Here is a 20,000-nt window from a genome sequence, read left to right as displayed (position 1 = left end):
CGAAAGAGACTAAAAGTAAATTATTTACTTTCAATATCTTGCGAAAGAGTGGCGATGTGCATAAGGGAAAAAGGAGATAGAGAAATAAAAAAAAGAGGTCTTTATGTAAATCAATACGATGTACGCCAAGGATTGGTGCAGCTTGTCTTGTTTCGTCGAAGAGGAAAATAAAGGAAGAAAATGAGGAAAAGAAAGAGGAGGATAAGGAGAAAGAGGATGAGGAGGAGAGGAGGAAAAGGAAAATTGAAACATTGAGAAATTGATTATGCAGGAGATGATTAAGTAGAAAATATTAGGAAAAAAGAGAAGGAGGATGGGTAAGGAAAATAATAAAATTGAGAGGAACAGGAAAAGAAAAATAAGTGACGACAATTTTCAAAATTAAATAATTAAGAGAAAGAAAAGGAGTAGGGAAAGAAAGAAGAGCAGAAGAATGACGAGACGATTTCAAATCAAAGAGCAAAGAAGAAATATTAAAAGGAGAAAAGGGATAAATGAAGAATTAAGGGATAACCCTTATATACATTGACGTCATTCATCTAAATGAAAGGAAAGTTGTAGTTGCTCGCCGCTGTGAGGAAGTTAATCTAAATAGTCATATATGTCTAGCTAAAGAAACGTACCAAGGACTGAATCTTACCTAGAATAAAATCTCTAGAGCTCCTCAATGTAGCAAAGAAAAGAGGAAGAGGAAGAAGAAGAAAGAAGAACTGAAGAAAGAAAAGTGAAACGGGACACTGAAGAAAGTGGAATTGGAGGAAATAAAGAGAAGAATAAGAATAGATGGGAACAAATACGTAGCTGATTGAAATTGTGTAATCTAAAATGGAGTATTGAGCTGCAGAGAAAGTGAAACGGCAAAACCATAAAGCGTTTATCTACGACCAAGATCACTTGTGCCCTGTGAACTAGTTTTGTTAAGGCTAGTAGAAGACGTATGCAGTCGTTTGTACCCTCAGCATGCAAGGCTGAAATGCAATATAACTTTCCTAGCTAGCGCTATTGAAAAGGAGGAAAAGAAAAACAAAAATCTGAGCCACGGAGGTGGTATAGAGCGCTCAGATAAGAAATGCTCGTCATCTTTAAGAAGCTAGATTCATACAAGTATCTATACAGCAGCATTTTTTTTATTTAGTTAGCCAAGTAATGTGATTTCCATGTGGATATATATATTTCGTGTGTGTGTGTGTGCGTGTGTGTGTGTAACAACAACAACAACAACAACAACAACAACAATGTGATGATGATGACAACAATGTGATGATGATGACAACAATGTGATGATGACAACAATGATGATGATGATGGTAATAACAATGATGATGATGACAACAATGATGATGATGATGACAACAATGATGATGATGATGACGACAATGATGATGATGACAGCAATGATGATGATGATGACAACAATGATGATGATGACAGCAATGATGATGATGATGACAACAATGATGATGATGACAACAATGATGACAACAATGATGATGATGACAACAATGATGATGATGACAACAATGATGATGATGATGATGATGACAATGATGATGATGATGATGATGACAACAATGATGATGATGATGATGATGATGACAACAATGGTGATGATGATGACAATGATGATGATGATGACAACAACAATGATGATGATGATGATGACAACAACAATGATGATGATGATGACAACAACAATGATGATGATGATGATGACAACAACAATGATGATGATGATGACAACAACAATGATGATGATGATGACAACAACAATGATGATGATGATGACAACAACAATGATGATGATGATGATGACAACATCAATGATGATGATAACATCAATGATGATGATGATAACATCAATGATGATGATGATAGCATCAATGATGATGATGATAACATGATGATGATGATAGCATCAATGATGATGATGATGATGATAACATCAATGATGATGATGATAGCATCAATGATGATGATGATAGCATCAATGATGATGATGATAGCATCAATGATGATGATGATAGCATCAATGATGATGATGATAGCATCAATGATGATGATGATAGCATCAATGATGATGATGATAGCATCAATGATGATGATGATGATGACAACATCAATGATGATGATGATGACAACATCAATGATGATGATGATGATAACATCAATGATGATGATGATGATGATAACATCAATGATGATGATGATGATGATGACAACATCAATGATGATGATGATGATGATGATGATAACATCAATGATGATGATGATGATAACATCAATGATGATGATGATGATGATAGCATCAATGATGATGATGATGATAGCATCAATGATGATGATGATGATAGCATCAATGATGATGATGATGATAGCATCAATGATGATGATGATAGCATCAATGATGATGATAATAGTAGTAGTTTCGATGTTGAATTACAGATGGCTGATGAAAAGCGAAATGTATTAATATTACAAATTTTCTAATTCGTGCGTCAAACATTTCTCGAGGCCCTTTTATCCCATTCATTTAATTAAACAGAAGATAAAATACGGTTGGATTGATCGCGCTGCTATTTCGTGTTTTACGCATTATTCCTTCAGTTGCCAGTACAGTGTAATGGGTATAGTTATTTTCAATTTCGAGCCAGTTTGGGCTCTCCCCACCTTCCACTTCCTTCTCAAATTGAGCCGAGTTTTCGTGCTCGAAGAAAATATGGTTTTGGAATGTGTGAGGTTTGAAGCATGGAGGTGGCGCAGTCTTTCACTCTTGGCCGAGGGAAATGAAAAACGTTATTTTCGTGTTGAGACTGAGGCCTGGGTGAGGTTTAAGGCTGAAGTGAGGGAATGAAGTGAGGTTTTGGTGATGGGATGAAGCAATTTAGCTGTTCCCTTCACAACAGCAAAATATGGCTTATCCAAGGGTATTGATTAAGTTAGGTTAATCTGGGATAGATTAGGTGACATCAAGTTTGGATAAGTCAAGTCGAATCAGGTTAAGTCAGGCTAGGTCCTGTCAGGTCGTGTTAGGTTATTTTAGATTAGGTTAGTGTAGGGTGTGCGTTATTACATATTGAGTGGGATTTACAAAATACTTCCATACGATGGTAATATCTTCTTCTTAACCCAGTGAATATCTTATTTATGTGAGATTGGCTCCCCAATTCGTTTCTGTAGCACACAGACAGTCCTGATACTCGCAACCGTTTCAGGTCAACTGGTGAACTGTAGGAAAATTTATCGAGTGTATCACCCTGTAGAAAATTTATGGTGCACAACACGTTGCAGGTTCAGACTATCTGACGCGCTGTAGGAAAGTTCATGGAGTGTATCACTCTGTAGAATATTTATGGAATTCATCACCCTTAAGAAAATATGTAGAGTCTCCGTAGTAAACCTGTGGGGTGGTACTCCCCCAGGTAGGCGTAGCTCCTGGGATGTAACACTTCAACCCCATACCATACAACACATAATGGAAGACTGCATTATACACAATCATGCACGCAAACAACACAACATACACTCTATAAAGGATTTGTGGGAAAACCCAGTTTCGGCTGTGGCCTTCCTTGGGGAGACGGGACTGCTCGGACAGACAGTCTAGGGAACGACAACAACAACAACAACAACCTGTGGGGTGAACCACCCTGTAAGAAAGTGTGTTTGAGTAGAATGAAGGTTTAATTCAGAGTAGTTAATCCGTGGAATCCAATGACAGAAACTAGATTTGTATTTGATCTGACATAAGACTGACAATTTGATAAAGCACGTAGGCTAACTATAAAAGACTTTCTTCGTTTTTTTGTTCCAAGTCCGGCAGCTGAAGGTTTCCGTTAAATGAATAAAATCGCTTAGTGACTGCCAAAGTAAATATTAAGTCGAACGTGTAATTGGGCTTACCAGAATGAGAAAATATACCACTGTATTATTTTTTTATGCCAATAGCCACTCTTACCCCAAGAATTAACTCTCGATTAATCTGATGATACTCCTCAAAGCCCTTTACGAGCACATTTCCGATATCCTGTAGAAAGAAAACGAGAGAATGGTACTGGATACCCCCGTGAAACCATCATGATACCTTCAACGTAACTGCTTAACTGCTTTTCAACCTTGTTCTGTTCTATATTTGCGCACCTCTTTCATGGCTTATGTCAAGAAGGCACACCTCGTTTTCTGTTTACAAGTTTGTCTTACTCAATTAGTATCAATTTTCTCTTACTCAATTAGTATCAATTCTGTTTGTGATACTAATATTTCAGTGTCCTGAAAAATGTGTAGGTTGTAGATTCTGCGAGATTGTTGTCTGTATATCAGTGGTCCAAAGCTTAGTCTAAACATCTGTGCTCTTAATCTTCACTTTAATCGAAAAATTCTTCAAGAAATTCTTGGCGAGGTCCTTCAATGGACCACCACCTTACATAAATTCTTGTATGGTTAGAAGAGAGACCCAGGCAGGAAACAGGAAGCAGTTTATCAGAAAGGACTACAGAATCAAGAAAGAAGAAATATCTGGAATGTATCAGGAGTAGAGGAGGGAATATTCAAGTGGTGATGGGAACGCGGACCGATGGAGGAAGCGAATATAGGTAAAGGGAATGGATATGGCAAAGTTTCAGGGTTTAAGAACTGAGTGTGTATGAATAGAGGGATATCATTCAGGAAGGGGAGATGACGTCATAAGATACGGGGAGAGTAGGAAGGAGACCAACGTATTGCAAAGATGAGAAGAGGGAGGGAGGAAGAGTGTGCGAATACGTGGGTAGAGGAAATAGTCGAAGACAAAATTTAAGGAAGAGCAAAATTTTTATTCCCATGAAATACGAATTAGGAATATAGATGGAAAACAAAAGGGAAGAGAATACGAGAGGGAGATAACAAGAACGATAAGAAAAATTAAGGCATTATATCTTCAAGGTTGAATGAGGGCTGAAACAGCTTAAAATTTCGTGACGATATATGTTATGCAACGTTGAGAACGAGGCGAAACCTGATAAAAGCGAGGAAAAGAGAAAGATCGTTGAGTAGTGACGGAGGGGGAAAAGATTGCAAAGCTGTGATGCACCAGATAAAAGAATTAAAACTGAATATAAAGTAAAAAAAAAAAAAAAAAAAAAACTTTCCATTCTTTAAAGAGAATCAATAACGGTGCATGGCGTCGCTCATGGAGGCAGAGGCGAGGAGAGAGGAAGGTTGAGGAGAAGAGCGAGCAAAATAGAGGGCTACTCGTCCTTCTCAGCAGAACACGGACGGAGAAAGCACAAATCGAAAAGGAGAATTTTGGGTCCAAGAAGTCATTTGCATCAAGGGCGGAGAGATGAAGTACGCGAGCTTGGGACAAAGGAGGGAAGCAAATAGGAACTGAGGAAGACCCAAAGCGGAGAAGAGACAGGGGAGGGAAAGAAAAGGAATTGAATGCACAGGAAAGCAGGAGAGGGATGGTGGGTTGGGGGTAAAGGAGGGGAAGAGGAGGAGAAGGGGAGAAGAAGGGGAGAGTTGTTTGCTGAGAAGAGGAGAGCTATGAGAAACGGTAAGTAAAAGATGTTAGATTTCAACTCGGTGAGGGAGGCTGGAGGAGGAGGAGGAGGAGGAGGAGGAGGAGGAGGAGGAGGAGGAAGAGGAAGAGGAGGAGGAGGAGGAGGAGGAGGAGGAGGAGGAGGAGGAGGAGGACGGAAAAGAGGAAGACTAGTAGAGGAAGATTTGGGAGAGGAAGAAGTAGGAAGAAGTAGGAAGAAGTAGGAAGAAGTAGGAAGAAGTAGGAAGAAGTAGGAAGAAGAAGTGTGGAAGGACTTGCGAGTTGGAGGTTACTGCTAAATAATTGAGGAGTCAGAACATGCAAGTACTGAGCTCAAAAATAAAGTGTTGCGTTTCCCAGAAGAAATTGAAGCGTGGCTGAATGGAATAATTCGACACGGCTATATGCTTCATCAATATGCCTTTTCTGGCTGAGGAGATACTTTTTTGCGGATCTAAGGATAGGCACCTGCATAAAAGGAGTTTCGATTGGTTGGGACAAGCTTCAGGAAGGATAATTGTCATTAGCCAGAATAAAATAAGCAACCTTGTGTCAACTGCTTTTTATAGCGACAGAAACACGAGGGCTACAAGGACCATCCTCGCAACGGAGCGAGCAACGCTAGAGGAAGAGAATCAGAGAGGTGGAGAGATAGACGTGTGGGTGGGGGAAGGAGAGAGAGGGAGAGAGGCAAGAGGGAAAGAGGGAGACAGAATAAGAGAGGATAGAGAGAGGGAGAAAGAATAAGAGAGGATAGAGAAAGTGGGAGAGTGAGAGAAAGAGAGACAGGCAGAGAAGCAGAAAGAGAAAGAGGTGAGAGGAGAGAGAGAGAAAAGAGAGAGGGTGGGTGGAAGAGATGCATCTGGCTATGCTGAACAACCAATACCCATGTTTTATTGTGCGTAGTATCCCAGCAATGGCAGTTCACTCCCGTTTGTTCTCCTCTATATGAATGATTAACTCTACTTCTTACTTCGTTCGTTGTAAATATGCGTCTCTCTCAACTCAAATAAATCGCTTGATGACATTCGGAGAAAACCAATAAATCTCCAGTATTCTTCTCCTTAGGGGGTTTTCTCGGGTGATTAAAATAGCCTGGCAACGTGCATATTAAAGTTGCAAGTCGTACATAGCAATGAATGGGTCAAGTACTGATGGACAAAGACATATGGAACACATGATAGAGAAAGACCATGAACAAAGGAAATTACTGTGTACATTGATGTTTGATGTCTGAGCGTCGGGGCGCTACGAACATGAAAGAAAAGACTTCCTGCAGCCAAAATAAAAGTTAACGTGGCGCCGGCACGAAAAGGTTTAAGCAAGGTAAGCTACAACCACTTCACTCCCGGGTGAGGACTACGGAGGTAGAATAGCCTAGAGCAGTGATTCTTAACCTAGTGGTCACGCCCCCCTAGGGAGACTTCAGTGATTTTCAGGGAGGATACGAGCCTCAGGGAAAAAAAAAAAAAAAAATAGAAATTTTACCAGTTACGTGTCATTTTTTTTTTTTTTTTACGAGAAATGGGTCAGTAATGTAAAGGTAATTATTATGAGATAATGCAGAAGTCTCGTCGTTACTAACTCTTATTTTCAAAAGTCTCCCAGGCATGCCAGTTTTCCTATGTATTGACCCCCTTCCCTGCAAAGAAGGGGTCTATAGATGCAAGGCGGGGGGGGCGTGGAGGAAAAGAACAGTTCCTAGAGTAGTCGTGGTAGTAAAAAGGTTAAGAACCACTAGCCTACAGGCATCTAGAGTAAGCAGAAAAATGCCATCCGGCACGGAAAGGGTTGTACCAATAAAATCACCTTAGAGTAAACCGAACAGAATTACAGATGACCACACCGCGAGCAGGATTTCTCCATTACATTGAAACCCCTTGGGAGAGACACTGGCTCATTCTTTGCCACTGTAACCTATTCTACCCCCGTTGCAAATGTAACATGTCAGAGTAATCGCCACAGTCAAGTTAAATCAAAGCCTCGTACTGAGGCTATGGGGAAGGTGAACGAACACAAACGAGACTGGTCAGTTGGGTCGAGGGGGGCGGACGTTCTCTTTCTACAATGGCAGAACAAATCGGTCTGTCGCCAGAATCATAACGTGGACATTGTCAAAGGAAATGAACCTACACCGATAAAGAAAGGGGAGGCAGCGAAGGATGGCCGGTGGGCCGGGTGGTAAAGGGAACAACCAACCCCGTTGGCCACAGAAGAGAATCAAGTGGAGAAGAATTTGAGGAAAGATTAAAAGAAATGGGAGCTGGGTACAAAAAGTTACAGAAGACCATGTCTTGAGATGTACATTCTTTGTATCGTGAAGTACTATTATTCTATTAATTTATTTGTTTACTTATTTACTAATTTACTTACTCAATTATCTATACATTATTTGTATTATCATCAATATATTTATCTATTCATCTGTATCTATATATCTAAATATATCTGAAATGGAGTGGGTGGGAATGATTTTATGCCTTTTCCTTTTTGGCTACCTCCCTTGTAAGGGGGAAAAAAGCCTTGGTGTATAATGATGATGATGATATATCTAAATATCTGTCCATCTATCTATTCATCTATCACTTTATTTTGTGAAGTTAGTTTTCCAAAGGAATCCGGTGATTGACACCTTGAGTCCCCCCATAGTCGAATGATATGACATTCAGACCTCTCTCTCTCTCTCTCTCTCTCTCTCTCTCTCTCTCTCTCTCTCTCTCTCTCTCTCTCTCTCTCTCTCTCTCTCTCTCTCTCTCTCTCTCTCTCTCTTTCTCTTTCTCTTTCTCTCTCTCTTTCTCTTTCTCTCTCTCTTTCTCTTTCTCTTTCTCTCTCTCTCTCTCTCTCTCTCTCTCTCTCTCTCTCTCTCTCTTTGTCTTTCTCTCTCTCTTTCTCTCTCTCTTTCTCTTTCTCTCTCTCTCTCTCTCTCTCTCTCTCTCTCTCTCTCTCTCTCTCTCTCTCTCTCTCTCTCTTTCTCTCTCTCTCTTTCTCTCTCTCTCTCTCTCTCTCTCTCTCTCTCTCTCTCTCTCTCTCTTTCTCTCTTTTTTCAGGACAGTTGAATCTGTTGCTCTTTGAATGGAAAAGGGTTTCATTCAGCAAAGTATAATCATTAGTGGACGTAAGAAATAGAAAGACGAATCTTCGCTGAATACTGAATAACCGATATTGATGCTAATCCTCAAATAAAGGTGACATTTTATCTGCTGAGTCAGTCTTTATCGCCTACCAGAAAAAAAAAGTATGAAATAGTTATCAGAAGTGACGTCATGGTCTGGAAGAGGTCAATCGACCTAGACCTCGTTCGTACGAAGCTCAACCTCTCACCTTTATTTAATTTTCTGCGCGGTTTTCAGTGAATTGTCCACCAAGCGCCACTGCACAGATGGTCTTGATTCCTTAGTACTGAGCCTCTTTAATAAGGTGACATAATTTGCATGTACTTACTCATACAAAGACCTGACGAATTAATCTGAGGAGTGAATTCGCTACAAAAACAAAGTATTGCCGAACAGAATGAATTAAGTTGATCACCAAATTGAGGAGTCAAATGACAGGGAGAGCATGTAAGAAGAGGAGAACGATGTCAGAGATGAAAAAAACAACGGGTCAATGAGGAAGAAAGTTTTTGGATGTAGACGTGTGGTCAAAAAAGTAAAGATGAAAGGCAGGAGAAGTTTAGTAGGTCGTGGGATGGAAAAGGAAAGAGAGAGGCAAGAAGAGCTTGAAGGAGGAAGAAGAGGATCTTTAAAGAGCTGCAGAATGGGTATGAAGGGTGCACAATAAAAAAGTGATGAAAGAGCGGAAACTGAGTTTGAAGAGAGGTTCTAAAGAACATAAAAAAAGAGCCAAAAAAACTTTTTTCAGGAGATGAGGACAGGCTTGAAGGTAAAAAAAAAAATATTTTTATACGTTGAGAAGTTTAAGAGGCGAGAAAGGATGTTCGAGAAGGAAAAAAATAGTGGCGAAGAAAGGGTCCTGGTGGCAGAAAGAACGTCTTCAGGAGCGAAAAGAAGGAGAAGAGTATTAACGATAAGATAAGAAGTTTGCAAAGCATGCGAAGAGATTTGAGGGTAAGAGAAAGGAATTGAGGATGAGATGTAGAGATCTCAAGACCAAGAAAAGAAACTCGAAAGGCGAGAAGAGGCCTTTGGAGTGTGTGAAAGGGGTTTTGATTGGCATGAGGAAGATTGAGGAGAGGGAAAAGATGTTTAATTGAAATGAAGAGAGGTTTCATGATCCGAAGGAGAAAGGCACTCAGAGAGGAGACAAAATAGGTATGTGAGGTCAGTGAAGAGACGCGTTAGGACAAGATTGAGGAAAGAGAGATGCTGAACGGATACGAAGAACTACAGCTTCGGGGAGGAGATAGTGTTTGAGGAAAACGAAGTGAGCAAGTTTAAGGAAAGCGAGATGATGTTGAGAACGGTGAAAGGCTAGAGAGGGGACCTGAGCAAGAACCAAGAGGAGAATGCGAAGGAGAAAGAGAAGATAGATGAGGATAAGGGGAAGATTGACAAGACAGGGGAGGTGGCGTTGAATAAGGAGATCGTGGATGCAAAGAACAAGAGACGAAGGTCGAAGGAAGAGAAGAGGGTCACGGTGGAAGGGAAAGAAGTTCGAAGGTCGAGAAGAAGATGGAGTTCTAGAGTTAAACGAAAATAGCTGGGATAGAAAAGAGAGCGAGGGCGAGGGAAAAAGAGGAAGGATGAATTTTAGAAAACGTAAAGCAAAGTTTAAGAGGAGACAGATGAAGAAAGGTCAAGAGAAGAAGGATGAGTGTCGTGAAGAGAGAGGGCAGGGTCGAAAAGAGAGACGCAAAGGTAGATGAGAGCGAGGGGCAGTTCAAGGGGAGAAGCGTGAGGATCATACAAAGAAGGCAACTGTCAGGAAGTGAGGAGAAAGGAGGGAGAGGAGAGAGGGTGTAATTCAGTCGAACAAAGGTCGAGGGAAGAGGGTAGAGGATTGAAGAGAGATGGATGCATAAGGTTGAGAGGCAAAGGAAAAGGAGAGAATAAGGGTAAGGATTATGAAAAGGATAAAGGTTGAAGAAATTAGCAGCGGTTAAGAAAATAGGCGAGATAAGGGATGGAGATAACGGGTGATATTCAATAAGAAGAGGAGTGAAGAGAAGAGAAGAGAGGTATGGTTGTCAAGAAAAGATTATGATATTGGAGAAGCGAGGGGTGATAGTTGGGAATAGAAAGGTCATAGTCGGAAGAGAGGCAATTTTTGAGAATGTTGATAGTAGAGAAGAGAAACGTCAGTGGTGAAGAAGAGATTGATGGTAATTCGGAAGAGATGGTCGATAATCGAAAATAGGTAGGTCGACAGAAAAGAGTGAAAGTCATCAAGAGAGGGGCAGTAGTTGGGAAGAGGAAGATCATAGATCAGTTGAGAGTGGAAAATAGTTGTATAGAGATAGGCAATAGTGGAAAAGAGAAGGGCGATATTTGTATAGAGAGTGTTGTGGAGAAAAGAGAGACAGCTGCCGAGAATAGAAGGATGGTAGTCGAGAAGAGTGTGGGGTGATAGTTGGAAAGAGAGGGTTAGGATAGTAGAGACAAAAGGGGAGATATTAAAAAAAAAGGTGGGTGATATTTGAAAACAGAGAGGCAGGGTTTAGGAGTGGGGCGATAGTCGAGAAGAGAGACGAGTGGAGAGTGAGTGGAGAGAGGGAATAGTAAAGAAGAGAGAGGTGGAGGTGGAGAAGAAAGCGGCACCAGCAGAATGGAACGAAGGAAGAGTCAAGGTAGAGAGGTCGAGAAAGAAGGAGAAGCGAATGAGGGAAGGGGAAAGGAGAGAGAACGAAAGAGCGCACATAGGATAAGGGTACGAAGGTGAGGGCTCAGGGAGGAGAGAGAATGAAAGAGCGTACATAGGGTAAGGGTACAGAGGCGAGGGAAGGGGAAAGGAGAGAGAATGAAAGAGCGTACATAGGGTAAGGGTACAGAGGCGAGGGCTGGGGAAAGGAGAGAGAATGAAAGAGCGTACATAGGGTAAGGGTACAGAGGCGAGGGAAGGGAAAAGGAGAGAGAATGAAAGAGCGTATATAGGGTAAGGGTACAGAGGCGAGGGAAGGGAAAAGGAGAGAGAATGAAAGAGCGTACATAGGGTAAGGGTACAGAGGCGAGGGAAGGGAAAAGGAGAGAGAATGAAAGAGCGTACATAGGGTAAGGATACAGAGGCGAGGGAAGGGGAAAGGAGAGAGAATGAGAGAGCGTATATAGGGTAAGGGTACAGAGGCGAGAGAAGGGGAAAGGAGAGAGAATGAAAAAGCGTGCATAGGGTAAGAGTACAGAGGCGAGGGAAGGGAAAAGGAGAGAGAATGAAAGAGTGTACATAGGGTAAGGGTACTGAGGCGAGGGAAGGGGAAAGGAGAGAGAATGAGAGAGCGCATATAGGGTAAGGGTACAGAGGCGAGAGAAGGGGAAAGGAGAGAGAATGAAAGAGCGTGCATAGGGTAAGAGTACAGAGGCGAGGGAAGGGGAAAGGAGAGAGAATGAAAGAGCGTACACATGGTAAGGGTACAGAGGCGAGGGCTGGGGAAAGGAGAGAGCATGAAAAGCGTACATAGGGTGAGGGTACAGAGGCGAGGGCTAGGGAAAGGAGAGAGAATAAAAAAGCGTACATAGGGTAAGGATACAGAGGCGAGGGAAGGGAAAAAGAGAGAATGAAAGAGCGTACATAGGGTAAGGGTACTGAGGCGAGGGAAGGGAAAATGAGAGAGAATGAAAGAGCGTATATAGGGTAAGGGTACAGAGGCGAGGGAAGGGGAAAGGAAAGAGAATGAAAGAGCGTATATAGGGTAAGGGTACAGAGGCGAGGGAAAGGAAAAGGAGAGAGAATGTAAGAGCGTACATAGGGTAAGGATACAGAGGCGAGGGAAGGGGAAAGGAAAGAGAATGAAAGAGCGTACATAGGGTAAGGGTACAGAGGCGAGGGCTGTAGTTGCTCACCCTTTGAATTCCTTTGTGATATTACGCAAACAAATCTTTGAAAATTGTGTCGAGGAGAAAATAGTGTTTATGTGGGAAGCAATTTTGATTATTTCCTCATGATGGAAAATAATCTCTCTTTTAATGAGAAAATGTGATGAACGCCTTTCATGTTTTTGGTTCGTGTTTTATTTTAAGGAAATATGTTTTATGTGTACATTTGCTTGATTGTAAGTGCGTGTACATGTGTACATGCGTGTGTGTTTGTGATTTTGTTTGTATTTGTGTGTGTTTGTGTTTATGCTTGTTTGTGTTTTCGTTTGCTTTTGTGTGTGTGTGTGTGTGTGTGTGTGTGTGTGTGTGTGTGTGTGTGTGTGTGTGTGTGTGTGTGTGTGTGTGTGTGTGTGTGTGTGTGTGTTTTATGTGTAAGTAGGGACCAGTGATGGGCACATGCTTGTTACGGTCATGCAAGATGGACAACAAGAGCTACCTACTTTCAAAACCCGTCAAACCTAACACCTACATGAGGAAGTGCAGCCTTGAGAGGCTGACACTCGGTCTCTAGACTGGGCCTAAGATCTCTATCATCTTCAATTTTATTTCTTACAACTGTTCACATATGGAGAGTTAACAGCTAACAATATCTCCCGTCTTCCTGTTGCTTTCAATCGGTGATATAGAAACATCATCATAATCAATTGAGGGCATACGCCAGGGAACGCGTTACTTCACTCACGCATCGGCGCCAGTCTTCATGGTCTCTCTGGGTAAGCTCCCATGAGGCCACCTTGCCTTCCCATTCCAAACAACTCTCGAGATGTTTTATCAACTTGCTCCAGTTATGAATTCTGTCATCGTGGCCTTCGTCTTCTCCATCGAGGGTTGTTTCTTACGGAGAGAACCCTGAGAGTTGGATCAACGTCAGGAAAACGTGCCACATGCACATTAGACATAGAAACAGTTCCACATTATTATAGCACCGCTTCACCCAAAAGACCTGTGAGAAGGTCCGTGTACCATTGGCAGCCTATTTGGGGCTATGGGTTTTCCATTTGATTATAGTCGACGTGTCAGTTATTAATATCGTTATCAATATTTCTATTACTATTATATATCATTATCATTATTAATGTTCATTATTATTATCATTATGTATTATTGTTATAATTGTTACTACTATTGTTATTTTTACTATCACTAATTATTTTTATAATTATTCCTATTATCATTACTGATATATTGTCAATAATATTAATACTGTTGTTAATATCATTATTACTATTATCATTATTATTATTTAATCTGTTATTCTTGACTTTGCTATTCCTATCACTATTAATATTAATACTGTTACAAGTGATAGTATTATTATGATTATTATTATTTCTATTATTTTATCATTATTGCTGTTACTATTATTATTCATATTACTATCATTATTATCATTTATTTTTTTATCGTCATCATCATCGTCATCGTCAATCTTTTTCTTACAACTATTCTATTAATGTTATTTTATTTTTACCATTATTTCATTATCTATATTATTGTTGTTATTATGTTTATGTTCGTAAAGTTATGTATGTGTGTTGGTGTCTGTGTATGTGCGTGTCTGCCTGTCTGTTGACTGTGTTTATACTCGTTTATATTTGTCGTTTTTTCGTTAGGCTTTCGAGTAAGTATTCTTTCACTTCCTCCTCTTCACCATTTATGTAATACTTCTACTCTTGCCAGCATATCCGAGCTCTTCACTCGTATTTCCTTCTTCCTGTTTCACTTGTTTTCCAGAGCTTATTACATCAGTTTCTGTTCTAGTGTTTTCGTTTACATTCCATTCCATCCATACTCTTATTTCTTTTGTCGTCCATATCCCCAAGGCTCCTCTTACTTCTGCTCTATCATTTCATTTCTCCTCGTCCTCCGTGTCCTTGCCATTCTCACCCTCTTCCTCTTACTCTTCCTCCTCTTCTTCATTGTCCTCTTCATTGTCCTCTTCCTCGTCCTCTTCCTCGTCCTCGTCCTTGTCCTCGTCCTCTTCCTCCTCTTCCTCGTTCACGTTTCCGTCCGTCTCCTCTAGTAACCCCAAGTCCACATTCTCCTACTCCTCGTAGTCTCCCTGCTTCTCTTCCTCCTTTCCTCCTCCTCCTCCTCCTCACCATCATCATCACCCTCACCTTCACCATCACCCTAATTTTAATCCCCCTCCTCGTCTTCTTGCTCCTTCCTCCGTAGCCTGCGCTTCCTACTGTTCTTCCTTTGCTTTCTCCTCCTCCTTCCCCTCCTCTTACTTCTTTCTCTTCTTCCTTCTCCTCCTCCTTCTTCACTACTTCCTCCTCTTCCTCCTCTTCCACTACCTCCTCCTCTACCACCACCTCTTCTTCCTTTACTTCTTTTGATCTCCTCTCCTGTCTTCCTCCGACATCCTTCCTTCTCCCTCTCCCCTTTCCCCTCGCTTTTCTTCGTTCATTTTCTCTCCCTTCTTCCTCTACTTCCCAGCTTAAACTCCTTCTTTTTCTTTCTATTCTCCTTTCCTCTTCTTTTTTACCCTCTTCTCTATCATCTTTTCATTTCTTTCTCTCTCTGTCCTTCTCTTTTTAGTGTTTTCCATTCTCAGTTCCTCTTTCCACCTTTATCTGTTTCTTTTTTGCATTTTAGCCCTTTCTTTCTGTTCATATTATCCTATCACCTTTAAGACATTATTCTCGCTTATTTTCTCTTGTTATTCTATTTAGTGAATTTTTATCCGATTATTTTGTTTGCTTATTCAATTGTTTATTTATTGGTTTATTCATTTATCTATTTATTTTCTTTTATGATTTCTTTTTATTTAATTTAATCTATTTTTTCAATTATTTACATATTTACTTATGAGATTATCTGTTTTCTTATTTGTTCATTCATCTGTTTGTTTGTTTAATGATTAACTTTACTTTCCTCATTTTATGTATTTTATTATCACTTTCCTTTTCTTATTTTATTCTTTTCCTTCTTCGCTCCTCACTTGCCTCCATTTCTTCCTTATTTTCTTCTTGTTGTTTTTTATTTCGTTTTTGGTGTGCATGAATTCTCTCTTGTTTTGTTTACTGATCTAATTTGTTTTCCTCGTTTTATCATTTTTATTACCACTTTCCTCTTCCTATTTCATTCTTTTCCTTCGTTACACATTTGCCTCCATTTCTTCCTTATTTATTTTTTACTTCATTTTCACAGTGTGCATGAATTCTCTCTTGCTCATCTTCCTATTTTGATTGTCGTTTATGATTCTTTTCCTCCTTTTTTTTTTTTTTTTTTTTTAACCCTTTTGTGCCTCTCCGGATATATACTGTTCATGTTCTTGATTTTGTTTTAACGATGAGCTGTGTTGGTTTGTAGAGATATCATGAACTCCTATTCTTCCTATTTTTCGTCCTCTTGTTCCTCCTCTTGTTCCTCCTCTTGTTCCTCTTCTGCCTACTCACTTCTATTCAGCCTCCTCCTGCTTCTATACCTGCTTTTGCCAATACTCCTATTACTGCCTCTCCTTCCTGCTCGTTCTACTGCTATTCCTCCTCCTCCTCCATTTCTACCTGCTCTTGATCTTGTTCCTATTCCCATTCCTGCTCCTTGTCCACATCTTAATCCTCCTCCTCCTCCTCCTCCTCTCCCTCCTCCTCCTCTCCTCCTCCTCCTCCCCCCCTCCTCCTCCTCCTCCTCCTCCTCCTCCTCTCCACCTCCTCCTCCTCTCCACCTCCTCCTCCTCTCCACCTCCTCCTCCTCTCCACCTCCTCCTCCTCTCCACCTCCTCCTCCTCTCCACCTCCTCCTCCTCTCCACCTCCTCCTCCTCTCCACCTCCTCCTCCTCTCCACCTCCTCCTCCTCTCCACCTCCTCTCCACCCTCCTCCTCCTCTTCCTCCTCTCCCTCCTCTTCCTCCTCACTCTCCTCTCCTCCTCCCCTCCTCCTCCTCCTCCTCCCCCTCCTCCCCCTCCTGCTCTCCTCCTCCTCCCCCTCCTCCCCCTCCTGCTCTCCTCCTCCTCCTCCCCTCCTCCTCCTCCTCCTCCTCCCCTCCTTCCCCTCCTCCTCCCCTCCTCCTTTTCTTCCTCCTCCTCCTCTTCCTCCTCTCCCTTCTCCTCCTCCTCCTCCTCTCCCTTCTCCTCCTCCTCCTCCTCCTCCTCTCCCTTCTCCTCCTCCTCCTCCTCTCCCTTCTCCTCCTCCTCCTCTCCCTTCTCCTCCTCCTCCTCTCCCTTCTCCTCCTCCTCCTCCTCCTCCTCCTCCTCCTCCTCCTCCTCCTCTTGCCTCAGCCTCTACTTCTGTTTCTTCTTCTGTTCCTGGTTCTACCCCCGTTCCCGTTCCCGTTGCTGCTGCTGCTACTCCTCCTACTTCTCTTCCAACTCTACTCCTCTTCCTCATCCACCTCAACAAAATATGGAGATTTCATGCAATCCAAGCGGTAAACTCCTTACCCAAAAAGGAAAACCGTCTTTAGGCAGGTTTTCCTTGGGTTAATAGAATCATCACTCGACAACCAGAACCAATTAAAAGGTATCGTTATCAGAAAAATGAATGAGATGGTTTTAACTCCGCTATGCAGAGTTTCTGTTGGATGAATAGATTAAACTGACAGGAACCAGACTAAAGATACAAGTCATAATCAGCGGAAGGTTAATATCATTGAAATACATCCATGGTTCATTAGCCTTGTGATGTGGTAAAGATTTAATTCTGCGCCTGAGTAAACTCGTATAGCGTTCTCGTAAATTTGTTGAGCTGGATCAGTGTTTCTATATTTTGTAAAACTAATTTCGTCATTTTTATTATTATTATTTTTTTTTTTTTTCGTTCTTTCTGTGTCGTAATGACTCTTTAATTTCGATATTGGTTCCTGTTTCTGGGACTCGGGTTCGAATCCAGCTGCTTCCGGTGACTTTTACTTTTCCGGTTAATCCGAGAACGCAAGACAAAAGTGACTCTTTACCATACATAGAAAGCGGATACTGTATCCGGTATCCAGTGTCATCTCTTTCGGTGAGAATTAGTTTTCTGCAAGATCTTTTAAGGACACCACTCAAAAAAAAAAAAAAAAATGGTGGCAAGTAAACTTTGTTGCAAACCAAATAAAAATCTTCTTGATTGAATGAACCTAAGAATATTTCAATCCATATCACAACTGTTATCTTATAATTAAGTTGGTTCCAAGTACCGACCAAAAGGAGAACACTTAGCATATCTTCCAGTTAAATTTTTGCTGTTTGAGCTCAGTTATGAAAATAAGTTGCTTTATCACTGAAGCCAGTGTCTCTTCTAAGTTTTAATTTAAATCTAAAAAACAGATTGAAATGATAGCACAACTTGTATCAGATATGCCGGTATTGGTATAACAAACCTGTAGATGAAAGACGACGACGATGATAATGATTTCAAAGATGACGATGACGACGACGAGGACCATGATGATGAAGATGATGACAGCGATGGCGATGACGGTGATGATGATGATTCTTTGGTAATGACGGTACATGGGAAAGTTTCGTCGTTAAAGTTTTAATGGTCGTTGCATGGGTTGCTTGCCTGCATGGTACGCACGAAAGTAAGACCATATGAGAAGGACGGGGACATAGGAGAATGGGAAGGAATGAAGGAAAGAGGAAAAATAAGATGACAACAAGAGATGTGCTCAAATTATGAGGTGAACGAGACAAATATAATGGATAGAGAGAGATAGTATAAAAGAGATGGGAAGGAAATGGAGAGAAGAACAGATGAAAAAGGATATATGAGAAGATGTGAGAATGAGAAGGGAGGTAAGAGAAGAGGTAATAAAGAAGACAGAAGGGAAAGAAAAAAGGAAAGGTTGGATTAAAAGTTTATTCAATGAGACGACAATGCTATGAAACAATGCGCATATCATAGACATAGAATGATATAAAAAGGAGAGAGGCAAAGTGGAGTAGATCCGTAATGAAATTAACCGAAGTATGTAAGAAATAGTCAGTAAAAGAAAAAGAGATATATGTGTGAAGAGATAGTATTAAGAAAAATTGGAAACTCAAAACAAGGAAGATATATGGACGATGAAAATGGAAAAGGGACTGGTGTAGGAAAAGAAGAAGGAAAAATATTTTTGAGATAATATATCACAATGCGTAACAACTGCAAAAAAAAATGGGGGGGGACAGGGATGAGAACGAAGAAGGAGAAAAGAGAAGTGAAGAGACGAAAGTCAATGAAAATGTACTGCAGAAAGAGAAGAATAACGGAAGGGAGAATGAAGGGGAAAGAGATCTGGGTCAGAGAAGGAAGAATAACTTTGTTCTTATACAAGCTGCTTAATAGATATGATAAGACCGACACGTTCATGATCATATATAATGTTGAGATATCTATACATAGCTGTAAGTAGTAAAAGAATGGGCTAATATAGGTATACTCCTCGTGGAAGAAATGTTAAAGACGAAAAAATAAATGAATTGGTTAAAAGAAAGCTAGTCACATGTGTACTTATAGGGAATATATATTATATATATATATATATGTGTGTGTGTATATGTATGATTTATACATACATATATCAACGGCTCTTTCCCCCTTACAAAGGAGGGAGAAAAAATATAAATAAAATCCACTCCCACATAATTCACCCCCCATTCACCCCCTGCTGTCGCTTATCTTGGCTCCCCCTGATTTACGCGTCATCCTTGCATCTCGCACACTGTCCTAGGTCAGACGCGATGCAGCAGGACACAGCACATCCACAGCAAGGCCGCTTCATTTAATCTATTCCCTCATGCAGAAACAAGAGAAGACGGGGAGAAATCTATTCGGGCTGCGTCAAAATAACATTCAAGCATACTCCTTCCCCCCATCCCCACCCACTCCCATGCATCACAATATCATTCATTCACTCCCATCTTCTGTCTTCTCCCGTCCTTTCTCAGCAGACATTCCCCTCTTTCCCAATGCCCCTTTTACCCCACCCATCCATCTCATCCTTGGTTACCCCCTCACTTTTACTCCTTCCACCTCTGCCTTTCACAACTCTTTTAATAAAGCTTTCCTCACTATTTCTTTCCATGTGTCCAAACCATCCCAATACTCTTTCATTAGCCCTACCTCCCAATCCCCTTTCCACCCCCGCTCTCCTCCTCTCCTCCTCACCTCCTCATTTCTCACGCTATAGCCTTGTAACCCCTAATATACTTCTCAGGCATTTCATCTTGTACACATTCAAACTCCTCTCTTCCTCTTATGTTCCATACTTCTGCCCCATATAGTACTGTCGGCACAATCACTCCTTCATAAAAACTCTTCTTAGCATCAATTCCCAAATGCCTATTTCTTATTACACTTTTTAATCGCTCCAAGGCATCTAATTGCTTCTCTCAATCTACGTTCTAACTCCACCTCCACTCCTCCATTTCCCACCATATATGTAAAACTATCCACTTTCTCCAGTCTTCCCTTAATACTCACTTCCAATTTGCTGCCACATTCCCCCCTTGTACATCTCATCACCTTACTTTTACCCACATTTATCTTCAACTCCCTTCTTCCACATACCTGCCCAAACTCTGTCAC

This window comes from Oratosquilla oratoria, chromosome 33, assembly GCF_046742065.1.
Source record: "Oratosquilla oratoria isolate Oo_2021 chromosome 33, ASM4674206v1, whole genome shotgun sequence".
Classification (NCBI taxonomy): domain Eukaryota; kingdom Metazoa; phylum Arthropoda; class Malacostraca; order Stomatopoda; family Squillidae; genus Oratosquilla; species Oratosquilla oratoria.
This window is presented reverse-complemented; position numbering follows the sequence as displayed.